Consider the following 16910-nt stretch of genomic DNA (forward strand, 5'->3'; position numbering starts at 1 on the left):
TCAAACCTTTAAAGAAAAACTCTTGAAGATTAATATGGATTAAATCAACAGGGGACTGCTAAAGCTGAAAACAAGGGCTATGTCTATATTTTTTTCTCCACGCTCTTTCTATACATTTAAATAGACAGTTGCTTTTCTGGAGAAGGGTAGACCAAAAACATGACATAAAAAGGACATAAATCTCAGCTGCACAGGATAGCTTCTGAGGAATAATTGTCCTTATATTCTTTCCCACCTGTCCATGAAGCCCTATTGGCTTCAGGTAGAGTTAAACCCTATGGGACTCTTCCTATTATGGATGTCTCATTAAGCAGCAAGGGGCGGGTGGGGAAGGGTCACTAGTACAAAAGGAATAATCATGAATCATCAGCCACACACTGCCAGTAAGAGGGCAAACGTATCAATGCTTCTGCAAACACACTGCAGTACATTTGCCTCCTGGAAAACAAGGGAGGGGGAAATCCAGCCGCCTGTTACTGATCAGGGTTAAAAGAGACCAGCTTTGCTCTCCCCAGAAAGCAGGCAGTATAATAAGCGCTCCTTGGATCTCTGCAGGTCCCAGGCTGTCCTTTCCGCTCATTGCGGCAGTTCAGCCCTACGGGTCAGCCAAGATCCAGAGGTGGTTATTTGTCTCTTTTCTTCCTGAATTACTTCCTCTAATACCTCATCAGGATATCCTGAGGCCTTGAAGGAACTATGAAAGTTGCAGGCCTCTCATCTGATCACTCATCTGTTCTGCACTGCCACTTCAAACGCAGCTTCTGATTCAGGCCAGTTTAAGGTCGTTTGATGCCTGCTGTCTGCCCGTCAGCTATACGCTGTGTTTACCCTGTCAGGTCTTCACCATCCCAGGCAAAACCAAGCTGAAGATTTTTGGCAGCATGCTCCAGCACCACATAATGATTCCCACACATATCTCTTCGGGGGAGCGGGTGGCAAGGGGGGGGGGAGGAATCTACCGTCACGTTTCTGGCATCCACTCAATGGACGAATAAATATAGAAACCCATTAAAATAAAGTGACAGCTCCCTGAGTGAACCTATAGAACAGAACCCCATTCCCAAAATAGTGACACAAGAGACTTGGCAGCTTCTAAGAGGATAGAAATTCAACACACAACAACAGACACAGAAGGCTTTTGCTCCAGGCAGCGACCACAGGCTTGGGAAATAAAACTCCGGCTATGGCAATACGATCCACATAATTTGCGCTACGCACACAAGCCAGCTGCAGGTGGCAAAGTAAACAGATCACATATGCTGAACCCGTGTGTGGGATTTGGAATGAAGGTATGTAAATGTATAGAATTGACAAACTGTCCCTTTGCAGTTTGTAAAACTTGGCAGTCATGTTTATGCAAGAAGACTGTAAGACCTTGTCAGTTCTAAGGAAGCTGACACCTGTCTGCAGCCAATTGCCCCCAAATCATGAGAAGGGACCTAAAACAGTCAGTGACATACAGAAGGTAGACAAGAAGACTCTGGGTTCGGAGTTCCCGGTTTGAATGCTTAACTCTGCTATAGGATCACCCAGACTCACATTCCATAGGGACTGACTAGATTCTTCTGGGAAGCCCACAAACAGGGCATGAAGGCAAGAGCCCTCTCCCATTGTTGGGTCTCCAGCAGCTAATCAGTGAGGAACTTGGGGCTTCTCTCCCTGAATTCTCAACTGGTAAAATAAAATACAAACATTCATGATCTGCATTAGGAGGATACTGCAAGGACATCTGGGGCAAAGGCTGTAAGCTAATGTTGCAATTCTAAGCATACTCGCTTGGGAATGAAGCCCACTGAAATGACTGGAACTTATTTCTGATTAAAGAGATTCAAGACTTTTCTGTAACTCAGTCACCTGTATCAGGTCACCTGACAGCAAGGCTCTTCCTTTTGTAAACGGGAAGGGAGCCAGTTGTGGTTTTCCTTTCAGCCACTGATGGTCTACAAATTGCTATAAATGTTATGTCTCTAACTAAAAATAATAGAATAAAATAAATCTGGGCTGGTATTTTAGCAGACTTATTTGCAATAAATACATTTCCTATTTACAAATCCATCATCCTATTTCTCCTGACTCACCATTAGGAAGCTCAGGGGTTAATAGCCAGGGTTTGTCCACTGTGTCCTCCCACCTATGGGGAATACACACCCAAACACCCACACCCACCAATGCTTTTTCCCCTTAGGAGAATAAGAGAAAATCATAGCAATGTTTCTACATATGTAAAAATCACTCACAAACAGCAGCAATTGTAATACCAGCTCCCTCCCCTATTCTCAGACCTATCTGCGTGATTTCAATGCCCAGCACTATCTGACAAGCACCTGCAATAGTCTACTCAAATGGAGGGGCCTCCCTAACAAGCAATCAACCCTCACTGCAGACAAAGCTGCTCATCTGTACGGTGGCCTTTGACCACTTCAGTGGCACTCAGGAAACAATGTGTTCTGTACTACTGACATTCGGAAGGATTAGGGAGGGGAAAAACAACAACCAATGGTAAATTGAGTGTCCACCTCAGGAATCCAGTTTCAGGCTGACATACAATGGGAACCACGGAGCCACTTTCAAAGATCCCTGTGACACAGATTTTCAGTTTCAGACTTCTCTTTAAAATGAACCAAAACAAAACATCTGTGTTGCCTGGCCTATTTTCTCAGACCTGAAAAAACACCTCCTTTGAAGAAGACATTAGTACAGAACAGGTACAGATCTCACTCTATTCAGGGAAAACAAGCATGATCAACAACAAAAGTTGTAAACAATCGTTTTCAGCTTTTTAAAGATCAGCTTCATTTCAAGCACATCTGGTTGCCTGGCTTGACAAGAGGGGGGAAACTGAACTTGATCTCATGAAAAGCTGTTTACTTATGGACTTGTGGAAGAGTCACAACTCAAAAAGAACACAGGCTGCTCTTTAATTATGTGATTGTTTTGCATTCTGGACCTGCAGCTTATCAGAATTAATGTTTCATTGTTTAGGTTCAAGATGGGAAATTTGTGCCTTCCAGATGTTGCTGGACTACAACTTCCATCATCCCTGACCACTGGCCAAGCTGGTTGGAGCTGATGGGAGTTCAACAACATCTGGAGGGCCAGAGGTTCTCCCTCCAGGACGCAGATGATCATGAATGCAGCACAGCTCATTCCTTAGACTCTGCTGTCCTCTCTCCTTTGCACACTTTAGAACAAACCACAGTTCTATATACCTCATTAGTTGTCCACATTTCAAAATATACACTGGAAGCTACTGTATGTAAAATAGCTGGCAATGTGTGTGTCTGGCGTGCAATCATGGGCACTAGAGAGAAAAGGTGCCTATTCGTCACCACAGATTTAGCTTCCCTGGAGAGGACAAGTCGGACAATTCACATTAAAATAAATTTAAATGGGCACTTTCAAAAGGCAAAGGCAAGGAGAGTATTTACCAGGCTCAGAACATTAGGTCTGTGGTCAGTAAACATATAGAAACTTGATCCTGCTTTGCACACTATGTGAGGTGCAGAGATTGAGGAGAACACATTGGTCAACTTCTGAACCTGTGCACCTGGCTAATAGACCGAACTGGTTCTGAGCAAAGGCAGCACTTGTGACACAGCAACTTCTAAATGCTGCTCCTAAAATGTAGCTTATTATAGGTTACACAGCATGTGAGCCGCTCTCAGCTACCCAGCCGTAGTCCTGAACAATCTGTGTCTATTACTAAAATGCAACACAACAGTCTTAAAGGCTACACAATGATCTCTTTCTGTTTCTATTTGTGGTAGCCCTTTAGGTAAATGGAAGACACAGTCTCTCCCCCTCAAGAGAACAGAGCAAGCTTGCTGTACTTCTAAATGGAGAAGCGTAAAAAATAATTAAAAAGCAAATCAATTCATTAACAAAATAGATGGACAAAGATGGTGGTGTTTCAAACACCCACACAATACAGATCCAAAGCTTAGCACGGACAGTCTGCACCTGAAAGGCTGTATGTACAGTAGCTACTTGGCAAGATGTGAACAAAAGAAATTGCCTTGGTAGTTTGGGGGAAGGTCCAGTATCATCTTCACAACAGTGGTTAACCAGGTGCCTTTAGGAAGCTGAGCAGCAGAAAATGTTGGTCATAGTTTACTGCTAACATCTGGCAATCCATGGTGTATTGCCTCTCTGAATGGAGGTTCCATCATGCCAGATGTATGAACTGGCCACTACATGGTGGGTGTCATCCATCAACATCTGGAAGACCACAGGTTCCCCATCCAAAACTAAAGCATGGAGCACCGGCTGATAATGCACAGCATTCGGCTGATTGATTGACTGAATTTCCATGCCACTTTCCATTCCCATGAATCCCAAAGTGGTTTACGCACCATAAATAACAATGACATAATAAAACATCACAAGTACAGCGTAAATCATATAATTAATGAAACATCAATCTATTAAACCATCTATTAAACACTATTAGCATACCAGCAACTAAGGCTAAACATCAGAATTACAGCGCAAGTCCTATTATATAATTAACAAATCATCAATAAAGCATTTATCATCTATAAAACAATATTGACGAAACAGCAACAAAAATAAGCTAAACATTATTACATTCACACACACACAAACACCATTCCCCCCCAATGAATAAGCTTTCACTCTGATCAGCCTCTTCAGTTCATTAAAATACACATAAACATCAATCATACAGGACTAGTCCACATTACAGTTGACTTAAAACCATTTCTCCATTCTCCTCACATATACTCAGAGCAGCATTCAAAGCCTAAGTTTGAGGTAGCTGTCCCAGGGCTTACCCATCCCACTCCCACCCACCACCCCACTCCCTCCAGGCACAGGTCCATGCCCCAAAGCACTGTGTATGACCCCCCCCCTTCCCCACAGAGCTTTCCCTGTGGAAACATCCCCCAGCTGAATTGGAGCAAACAGCAGTTCAGGTCCACCACAGATTGCCAAAGAGTGGGCCTCGGCAAGGAAAGCCCTATGTGTGTGGGTGGGGGGGGGGGAGGGTGCTCAGGCACAGAGCTCCAAAGCTTGGATCGTGTCCAGAAAGTGCAGAGGAAAGGCAAGTGCAGACCAAGCCCTCAGTCTCTCCTCCTTGCTAGTTGCCCACCTCTGCTGAGGCTTCCCTGTTCTGTGCTGACCACAGGATAAAATCTATCCGAGTTCTCAAGGGACACTGGCATTGGACAGACACCAAGGAGAGGAAGAGCTGAAGGGGTGGGGGGGCAGAGAAGGGGCCCCTAGAGGGGCCTTTGGCATGATCTTTTTATGTTCATAGGTCCAACTTGCAAAACAGACCCATAAGGAGCAGAAGGTTTTCTTTTTGAGTCTTTGCCCTTTCATAATCCCATTCCTTTGGCTTGTCTCCCCTGCAGGCAAGGCCCATATATGTGCCCTGTGCAGGAGAGCTTTCTGGCAATCTAACTATCAATAACATTTAACCTGAAATGAAGCTTTATTAAAATTTCCACAAAGAATCGGCTGATTCAAGGTCCCCACATCTCTCGGTATTTAAAATGCAACCCAACTGAATAATTTCCCCCTAAAGTCCAGAATCTCTACACAGTTAACTTAATCTGAAAGGAAACATCATAACCCAGGATGCGCTTAACTAGGGGTGGAAGGCATCTGTCCAGAATCTAAGAAACACAAGTACAATGTATGCCAAAAATACCACACACCCAAAAAACGTATTTCCCTTTCTTCATGCCCCATTAGTCAAGGTAATGAATACACACTCATTTTTAAATTACTTCAAGTCTTAGAAATCTTTCTGGATTAAACAGACAATTGTTTCTTATGAGTGGTACAAAGAGTCAACAACAGAAAAACCCATTCCACCGAAAGTGTATGAGAAAGATTAACACAAAACAAAAGAGGCTGTTTAAAATGGTGACATAAATAGGAATCTGGTTGTCAAGGAGTGTGCATTTTTAAAATGAAATTATACTGCATCCTCCTGAATGAAGCTATTATTGGAAGCTAACAAGCTCTATTTAAGAGATAAGCGGTTAACAGAGTCAAACAGGGTGGCTCCCCTCCCTCTTTATTCAAATGAAGAAAAACTGCATATACATTTGAATAATCTTTTTTGAGGAAAAAATAAAAGGATATGTGGGGGGGGGGGGAGGGAGGATAATGAGGGTGGAAGCAAAGACAAAAAAGCTCCTAAAATGTGGTGATCTGAGCCAAGTGAAATCACTGAAGGAGAGACACAGGCAGAAATACATGGTCTGGAGGTTTAAAAAAAAATGAAGGGGGGAAAAAGCAAATACAAGCAAAAACAATTCTGGAAATATATAAAAAGTCATCTCATTCAGAGGCAAGTCAATAGCCCCTGAGGGACACTGAAACTCAGTGAATCATCCAGGAAATTGACTGATGTACTCTGCACTATTTTAGCTGTTTATATTGCTTTATGATCCAAAGGAATTCGGCATCGGCCTCATTATCAGATCAAGTGCATGGCAACCTTCAGAGTCACCCTTTTAAAGGAGGATGAACTTGGGTCCAAGAGTGGGAACTTAAGTCCTCAAAGCACTCACTCCAGAGTCATCTCTTTTGACATCTCTGGGTTTATACTCCAGTGTAGCATCCCAATTCAGTGAAGCCTTGCGAGACTGCTTCATTCACAGAGCCTGCAAATATCTGCACATAGAAATAATAAGGTCATTGTACACAACGAGATTCACTTCTGATTAAGCATGCACAGGATTACTCTCTGAGATGCACAAATCTGCCCACATTTTGGCCCCAAAACTGGAACCAACACGTTTTAATTTATTCACTGACTCGCTTAAACAGCCATCCTCACCCCCCAATTGGTAAAATAATACTACCACCAGAAATGACGGCCATTTGGTCAGCTGATTGGGGGGAGATTATGGTCCCTTCCCCACTTATGAAACAATCAATTTGATGATTTGGATGGAAGAGATTTGGATCAGGACATGGAGTTGGTTGTTTATTTTTTATTTTCTCTTTTTGCTGCTGCCACCAAAATTAGAGAGGTTTCAGGGCCAGAGCTGGCACCCCAACTATAAAAAGTTTCTGCTTTCCAGCACAGCTAAAAGGATTCCTTCCTGATCATGCATGCTTTTCATGTTTGACCATTAAGAACAGCACTTTTTTTCCTGAAAATCAACACTCACATACTGGAGATCATACATGTATGGTGGGATCCATCAACATATAAGCACCCATCTGAAATGTCAACTTCAGTTTTCTCTGGAAAGGTTTTACGCATGTCTGGAAAAGCTGCTGCTGAGTCTATATTGCTGATCCCACAGCAAGACTTCCAACCCTGCTCCACTGTTAGCCACCGCACCTCCTACCCTTCCGGCCACCTTGACAGCACCAGGCAGTTAGAGAGGCTTGCCAATAAGAGATATACTGTTGAGGGCAGATGACTGAAACCACACATGATTAAAACAATTAAAGAAATTGGTAGAAGCCATAAATAAAGTTAACATGGAATGCCAAAGGCGCCAAGCACCAATTGCTTGGGAAAATTATGCCTCTGCATGCTGAGTTTTGGTGGGCTTTCCCCACCCCTCTCAAAGATAGCTATATTTCATACTTGCATTGGCTGCTGGAGAGGCCTCGTATTAGGTTGGCAGAAATATGGCTTGGATGATACTACTGCCATGAAACACTGCAGTGAGTGGTTTGAACCTGGCAGGATTTATTTGTCTACACACTGGTAATTGAACCACACGCAGTATGGGCGTCTATTCAGCTGTGTGAGAGTGGACACACACACATAGCAGCAGCATAAGGCCAAGCAAGACGTGGCATGGAAAATCCACTATAAGGCCACCAATGCTTTAAAATAGTAAAAATAGAAACAGCATCTTAAAATATTTTTAAAAAGCATTTAAATATTTTAATACTTTACTATGTATTTAAATCAGTCTTCACCAACTGGGTGCCCTCTGATGTTTTGGACTACAACTCCTAGCCAAGCTGGCTGGGGGCTGATGGGAGTTGTAGTCCAGAACATCTGGAGAACAACAGGTTGGCAACGGCTGCTTTAAATTCTCGTTAAAGTATTATTAGCAGCATGAGGAAAAGGATAAGTCAAATCTGGAAAGTGGTGCAAAGTTAACAATTCCATTCCATTACACTTGCTCTATGGTAATGCATATGCTAAGGTGTTAAAATACCCTAATCACAGCACCAGTGCTCCCACTAACTGTCCTGAATAGCTTTCAACTGATGGTGAAAAGTTCCCAGGTATTATTTGTGTAAGCACAAAACAACATGAGCCACTTATCCCAAAACGTACTGTTTAACTAACCTGGTCCTCTACAAACAATCAATCTAACAAATGCATTTATATATCACCTTTCCCATAATAAAAGTGTGCTCAAGGCAATTTACAGCAAACACAACCTATCAGTGGTAATAAAATAGCAAACTGTAACAGATACAACATCAGCATAGCAAACAAATTTGGTAATAATTCACTGCACAATTACCATTCAACATAAGGAGGTAAACTACAGAAGGTACTGCAGGAACCAGTATGCCCTCTAGTGGTGTGGATGAATCTACTTGCATAAATACGTTAAAAAACATTGACAGCTTGTTTCCCAGAGCTCCGAAACATACAAGAAGGGGTGCCCTTTTCACCCTGAGGGTAGCATTCCACCATGAGCAATATTCTGGTTGCCCATTTTAGTGGAGGGTGTGGCTAGATGCAGAAGTGCACAGGAGATGCCTAAAGTGGGCTACATTCCTACTCCAGAAAAGCCAGGGGTTTCTGCAAACACATGAGGAAAAGGATGAGTCAAATCTGGAAAGTGGTGCAAAGTTAACAATTCCATTCCATTACACCTGCTCTATAAAGGTAAAGGTACCCCTGCCCGTACGGGCCAGTCTTGACAGACTCTGGGGTTGTGCGCCCATCTCACTTAAGAGGCCAGGGGCCAGCGCTGTCCGGAGACACTTCCGGGTCACGTGGCCAGCGTGACATCGCTGCTCTGGCGAGCCAGAGCCGCACACGGAAACGCCGTTTACCTTCCCGCTGGTAAGCGGTCCCTATTTATCTACTTGCACCTGGAGGTGCTTTCGAACTGCTAGGTTGGCAGGCGCTGGGACCGAGCAGCGGGAGCGCACCCCGCCGCAGGGATTCGAACCGCCGACCTTTCGATCGGCAAGCCCTAGGCGCTGAGGCTTTAACCCACAGCGCCACTATGGTAATGCCCTAATCACAGCACCAGTGCTCCCACTAACTGTCCTGAAAAACACGCCCCTCTCCATCCCATCCAGGCAAGCAAGAAGCATTATCACAGAGCAAGAACAACTGAGACAGTCAAAACTACTCAGGGAAAGTGAGGAATAGGACCAGTGAGGGCTGCTGCGTGCGAAGAGAGCATGTCGCCTGGGGAGAGCCCCAAGGCCACACTTCACTTGTGTGTGTGTATATCCTCAGCTTCCAGGCTTTCAACTACAGAGTAGCCTACTTAATCAGGGATGCATGACCCTATTTGCCTGCTGTGAACTGAGTTGGGTAGGGGTGGGATTTCAGCTTTTTCAGGGAGCAGGGGCAGATTTCAATAGCAGGAGGTTGGTGCTCAGTTGTGCTCCTCTTAGTCCCCTGCTGCTGCCAGATGCTACTCCCTCTTCCCTAGAATGCCCCACTGTTTTTCCAGAAGAATGATCCTATAAAATAATAGATGTAATTCCAGGGTTTCTTAAGAGTTCTAACAAACATTACTGCCGTTTGATAATTTGCTGAGTAGGTATTTTAATGGAAAGAAATTGATTTGAAACATTTGTACGTGTGTGTCTCTCTGTGTGTCAAACATATATTAGTAGTAATATCATTTTTACTGCAGAAAATCTGCCCTCAAAAGGATAAATTGAATTTCTTCCATTGTTTATTTAATGAAATATTCATTCATCTATCTTATTTGTTATTTTTCTTCTAAGATGCCTAATCGGTTTGTCCTCTAGCTGTAGCTAAACATCTCTCTTATCTGTTTTTGGTTTTATTATTGATACTTATTATTTCAGTTTTATCTCTGTTTAATTTATATCCAGCTAATGATCCATATATTTCAATAATATTCTCACTCTTTCAGAGATTTGAGAGGTTTTGTAACAGTTAACACTATATCATCTGCATACAATTTTATTTACCTTATTTCTTTTTATCTAAACCCCAGTTATCTTAATAGTTTCCTTTATAGCAAGAGTTTCCAAAGCTAAAACAAAGGGCATTGTTGCCTTGTCCCTTTACTCAGTTCAAATGCAAAATCCCATTTAAGCAAATTTCTGCTTGAGATATATACCATGTATCAATTTCCTAAAAACTAGTCTAAATATTTTAATACTTCAAAAGGGTGGGGGGGGAGGAAATTCAAAGTAGGTAAGGAATGCTTGTGCAAGCCCCTTGCGGATGCCAACTTCTTACTCTGAGAGTGTTGGGAATAGATTATCTCTAGAAGCATCAAGTAGCCCCTCCATAGTTCTCTGATGGCTACCAATTGCAAAGAAGTATGTGAGAACACAGTGTGGGGACATGGGAGGTCCTTCTCACAGACTGTTGAGAGTTCGTTTTTGGTTGGTGTGTACTGGAAAAGTGGTGTGCACTGTGCTGAGCAACGAAACCATAACAAACTGAATAATTTAGCCCTGGAGGTGAAATTGCTGCTGAGACTGGTGCACAAGTCCCTTAGCATCATTCCTAGGCAGCCCAGCTAATTAAGCAGCAGCAAGACCTCCCAAGAGCACACTCTCTCTGCTGATTCATGCAGCGCCTCGACTGCTGCGGAGCCAGGGTTGCAGGATGGTTTTTGTCCCCAATGGAGACCAGAAGCACGAGTCTGGTGCTGTCTTATTCTAATCTTGTTGCCGACACTCATATCTTAACACGTATTCCGCCACCCTGCACCATCTCTCACTGGATGCACATAGAAATCCACACAGAGAACATTTTTTTTTACAATTTATTCCAAATTACTCTACTAGTTCTACAATTATGAAGAGCTAAAATTTCACTCCAAAAAGCACAACTGCCCTCTTTATAAGAACTATAACTTTAAGAACTGGTGCCTGAGCTTCCTTTTTCCCCTCCTTCCTTCCCATTCTTATTTTCCTTGTGTGTGCTGTGTCTTTTAGAGTGTAAGCCTGAGGGGAGGGACTCTCTTACTACTGATTTTTGTAAGCTGCTCTGGCAGCCAGGTAAATATTATTTCAATACCTCAGCAGCTGGCAGGCTGTGTATTGCATGATGGGTTAGTGTTCACACGGGAGCACAGCCATGCGCACATACGCCTCAGACAAGATGCCCCTCTTCTCCAATGCAGAGATTTAACTACCTGAGACTGTGTGAGAGGGCCAAGCACTGCAGAGCAACAATTACAACAGCAAACATTTAACTCAGGCCCTGGTTGTATGCTTCCCATAGGCATTTGGCTAGCCACTGCAATAACAGGAAGATGAGTAGATTCTATCTGGCCCCTGTGACAGTTTATTTTTGGGGGTAAAATCCTAAAAAAGCTCAATAACTTTGGTCAGCCCTCACACATGTTTACTTCATCAAATCTGGCCCTTTCTGAAAAAAGTTTGGGCACCCCTGGCCCAGTGGCTTGATCCAGCAGGCTCTTCTTATACTCTTAGCAGGACTGACCAGTGGTTCCCATGCCCTGCCCTAGAAAAGTTCCTCGAATCCTCTGACATGCACAGGGGTTGCAGAAAGTGTGGCCAAAACTGAACTGGACCTTGAGCCAGATGGAGCTGCAAATTGGACTCTTTCTCAAACCAGATGAAACTTCCTACTGTAAAAGCTGTGTTGAAATTCCAAACTGCTTGCTCTGACCACCTTCTTGCCAACATCATTATCATCTTGATTTTTTTCTGCATCTAAGCAGCAGGTAAAGAAAAGCACATACAACTTCCAATTTCTCCTCCCCAATAACAATGCAACATGCAGGATCTCTTACTATTATTATTATTATTATTATAAGGCAGCTTGACAGCCTCAGCCGCTAGATAGCTTACTAAGTAAGGTTTCCCCTCCTGATTACGGGGGAATGTGTGAATAAAGCAGAGCCATATTGATTCACACCAATCTATGCATCGACTGTGCGAAAGCCACTTGCAATTCCCAGCAGCACTAGTAAGCTTTACAATGGGGAAGAATATGACCAGGCAAGTTGAGAAAATAAATTAAAAGAGTGTCAACTTTTCTTGTTGCTTCCCTCGTTATTAATGGATGGAACGGGGGCTCGTTTATCAAGGAGAGGAAAAAAATTAATTGACGCTGGCTTTAATATTATTATGCCCAGCTTGTCTGGTCACATTTCTTCATTTTTTTAAAGGCATTTTATTACAGTTTACAGCAGCCAGCTGCCAAAGCTAGCGGTGTAAACAAGAAAGCAGGTGCATGAATAATGGGGCAGCAGAAAGACAGCATTTCTTTCCTGCGCAAGCTGAACTAACTTAAGTGCAGGCAACGGGACAGACAAAGTAAATACAGACCTGAAAAAGATCACCTGGCAAGAAATCATATGAAAGGGCATGACAACAGGGGAGTAATATTTCTTCATTATTCAGCTCAAAACTGCAGAAAGAGGTTTTGGACAGTGGTGGGGACAAGATATTGCATGTCCTTTTATCACATGAGGTGATTTGCGTTTGTAAAGCCCCAGCAGACAACCCATTTTTAATGGAAAGGTCACAATTTCAGCTGAGCAGGATCTTAAGGACTAGTAACCTCAGCTGTGTTCAATGATTCTTTACAATACATAAGAGTAAAATAACAAATAACACAGTTTGAACCGGATACTGGGCATCAAGGTAAACATCAGGCAAATGTTAGCCACTTAGCACCTGAGCAGCTGAAGACTGGCTAGGACCCCCTTTCAACAAAATTACACATCTTTTGTTTTTGTTTTCCGCTGCTCTGATGCTTCTCAGCTTCCAATCATCATCTTGGTTTACTTTCTGGTGCCCTGGAAATAATTGTTCTGAGCCATTGCCTGGGGTGGAGGAGGAATCACCACCCCGCGAAAAAACATGGTGGCCAAAAGCTGCTCAATGTACCCTTCACCAGTTAAATATAGTGTAAGTTTTTTTTTAACGGGAGGCTCAGTTGCACTTTTTTTTGGGGGGGGGGAGTGAAACAGGACAACACTTTTCCAGTGACCTCTCAACTCTGGAGCCAACCATGCCAGGTATAGTGGGGCCTGGAAGCACATGTATACCCCAAGCATAGGACCATGATCCTAGAACACCAAAGATCGCATCTGAAAGGTGTATTCCCAATGTGAATTGAATCTCCCCCCTCTTGTTCTCAGCTGAAGGGGAGGGGGGTAGAAAAGCATAGCTGTGGCCAAAGCTAGAAAATCCCAACCTCATTTAATTCTAAAGCTCTTGAACAGTGAGTCTGTGAATGACACTTGTCAAGGGAAAAGATTAGCTCGCAGGTGCTTTTTGGTGAGTGCGCAAGGGTGTCTGAAGGGAGGGGGAGGAGAAACACATTGCTGCTGTTTCTCTTGACAGACACAGGTATGACTGCCACTAAGATGTGCAAATGCACAGCCCAGGCCACAAGAGTAAGCTCTCAAAAACTGAAATCGGCAGACAAGTGCCTCCGAGCGAGAACTTCAGAAAAAGGTGCTAGCATTTCAATACAAACACAGCAGGAAAGCAGAGAGCTGAGGTCAGTAACACAGCTGGATAAAAGGGCAACAATATTCTCTGGCTTTTGCTCCAATTCTTTTTGTTCCAATTCTCTTCCCCTCTCCTGGATGGCTTTTGCAAGAGAGCTCATTCAAAGGTGTGAGGGAGGAGGGGGGTGGTTGTGGAAAGCGCACACAGAGCAGGAGGAACACTGCAGCAAGCATGATCCGAGCTAAACAATCACACCCTGCTAGGGCTCAAGCTTTAATTCTTGCAAAGCATGAAATGGAGACGAGTTTCTGCTTCCTTCCGATTTTTGTTGTAGAACATTTTCAAATTCAGATGCTAAAAGATGGATCCTAAAGCCATACTGAGATAACAGCAGTCTACTTTAACAAAATCTTGAGATGCCAATCCTGTCTGTCTAAAGAAACACTATGATGCTTTGGCATACGGGACCAATCAATATTGGCCTGTGCCACAAACAATCCCTCCAGGGAAACTTGACTGCACAGTCTATTGCTGCAGAAAGCTTGGGCTATGGACTTTATTTTGCCTTTTGGCAAAATATGCATTTCTAATGCAGAACTACACAAAATAAAATGCCATGCAAGCACTTTCAAAAACTACACCCTTGTATTTAACACCGTGCTCCATCTAAACTTATATATAGTCCTTGGCTGATGTCTCGAAGCATCACATTTAATTAAGAGGTTCAAAATGGAGCAGGGACATTTCCCCCCTTTAGCCCAGGGCGGTCCGATTTTTCATACCAAGTGGGCTGCAAGAGTACTTTGATGTGGAACCTTCTCGTGCAGTTGGGGGGAGAGAGAGCAAGGCTATAATTTCACACACACACACACACACACACACACACACACGAGAGAGAGAGAGAGAGAGAGAGAGAGAGAGAGAGAGAGAGCGCGCCAGCCCTTGGGCTGCCTTTCTAAAAACCCAGGAGGCGCGAAGCTCTGGAAGGGTACTAGAGTAAGGTTACCAGATTTTTTTTCAATGAATCCTGGGACACTTTTCAACTTTAATGAATTTTGTCAGGGGACTGGTTTGTAAATCCGGGGACTGTTCCCTGGAAATGGGAGGTCTGGTAACCTTATACTAGAGTCCTCCCATCTCCTTCCTGAGCTGAGAAAGCGTTAACTAGGCTTTGGGAAGAAGGCTGGAGGACTCTAGGACCCTATCAGAGCCTCACGCCTCCATCCCAAAACCCAGCGCCTTGCTTACTCCTTTGGGAGGCAGTGCGGAGGCGGTGTCAAATGTTGCTGGGGACCGCACAAAAAGGTATTGAGGGCCATATGTTGGACCCACTTGTGTTAGCCCTTTGACCAGACCGGAACTGAAACTGCATATCTCCTATTTATGTTCCCAAAAAGGGGTGGGGGAGGGAGAGTGGGGAGAGGGCAGGATGGGAGGGGGGAGGGAGGGGGCAAAGTCATGCCCGCCCTGAGAAAGCTGCTGTCAATTCTCCACAGTTTATTACCAAATTTCTGAAATATTACATTTTTTTATTATAGCCAAACTCACTTCATTGCATTTGACAATACAGATAATCACATACCATATGCTTGAGTGTTTTGAAAGCGATGTATGTTGACAGCACTTTTTATTCATGATGCATAATTCTATTCACGGCTAAGCAAAGAGGCAATGAAGCACCCAGGCTAGGGTGTTTTTTTTTTAGTGGCTTAATAACAGATTAACAATACTGCAAGTAGATGACACTTCACTTTCAGTCTAAATGGGAAATGTTCTTTGGTTGAAAAGAAGGGCTTATCAGAGGGATACTCACAAACACATTTCTAATGACTTTCGGCTATCGTAACCTGGCTTCTGAAACCTAATATTGAAAACAAAGGGTAGGGCACCATCCAATCCATGCTTTAATCTCATTGGCGCATGACCTCCTGACTAGCACACTGAGCTATTAAGATGTTCAAAATGGGCCCAGTAGAGGTAAAACAGCAATATACAGAGTTCTAAGTGAATGGCTTAAAGATAGCAATTCAAAGTGAAGGGCAAATGAGGCTCCACAGAAACACACCTTTTCCATCCCAGAATATCTCCTTGATGCAAGAGAAGGCTGTGAGGGCTCTGGTTCAACTACTCATCGGACCTTCTCCCAATTTTAAACTAAACCACCACCAATTAAAAGGTGGAAACTGGGAAGCACAAACCATATTCAGATACTGAAAACGTGAGATTATCCACACAATGATATAAAAGAGAGATTACAGAGAAACAGGCGTACGTTGTCTGCAAAAGCTTCCAAATCCAAGGAAGTGAAAGTTTCTTCCTCAGACTCTAAAGAACACTCCAATATGACCAGTCCAGAAAGTAAGGAAAGAAGAAAGACTGTAATATAGCCAAAGTTTGGGCAGTAGCAGCAGAAGGCTTTGTCCATCCCAGGGTCACCCAGTAAATGTCTAACATCAGCCTTGTCAACCTTGTAACAATTAAGGAAGAGCAGAGAACATTTATTTACTATGCTTATATACTGCCTTTCTGCCAAAATAAGGCAACTCATATTTTATAATAGTGTTTAAGGCTGCAATCCTAACCCCACTTATCTTGGAGTAAATGCCAGTGAATTAGACAGGGCTTACTTATGAGTAGACATGTTTAGGACTGCAATGCAAAAGGGAATAAAGGGAGAAAAAAATAAGCACAACTGAGGCACCAACTGTGAACAGAAGTGTGCCAATCTGAATTTTTTCTATGGTTTATTACTGTGTAGATCATGGCATGAGTAAAGTTTGGCATAGCTTAATATGAAAAGAGATCCCCATGATGAACTTGAGTCTTAACTCTAACGTGTCCTGGAAGGCACAGAGGAAACACCCTGAGCTCTTAATGCTTTGTGTAAAGATCAGTACACATGCAATATAGTTACCAGCAAAATCTATTGAACAACTCCTGTTAAAGAATGGCTGCCACACAGAAAAATAGTAAGATAACTTTAAGACAAGAAACAAACAAGTAGCGGCAGTTTAGTCAGTGGTCACTAGAATTATATTCATTCAGTTTATAAGAATTGCTCATCTCAAGGTCCCCTTCCTTCTCCATTAAATCTGTACCTAAACCCAACATTTTCGATGGCTGGCTGGCTGGCTTTCAAAGCTTCAAGAAAGCCCCTTTTCACCCTACGTTCTCAGGGACCAGCTTGGCACAACATGCTTTGCTTCAGGACACGTATGCCTTTCCCCTTTTCTTTTTTTGCATCACTATTAGCATGGGTTCTGTGGCAAAATTGTCATGCACACTTT

General features: G+C 43.3%; 1 protein-coding gene across 44 annotated transcripts in view; it reads right to left on the reverse strand.

The window, feature by feature from the left end:
* MSI2 (musashi RNA binding protein 2) overlaps positions 1-16910 on the reverse strand; it is a 413369-nt gene that overhangs the window by 105299 nt on the left and 291160 nt on the right. The window lies entirely within an intron of this gene.

The sequence above is a fragment of the Podarcis cretensis genome (assembly GCF_951804945.1).
Source record: "Podarcis cretensis genome assembly, chromosome: 15".
In the NCBI taxonomy this organism is placed as follows: domain Eukaryota; kingdom Metazoa; phylum Chordata; class Lepidosauria; order Squamata; family Lacertidae; genus Podarcis; species Podarcis cretensis.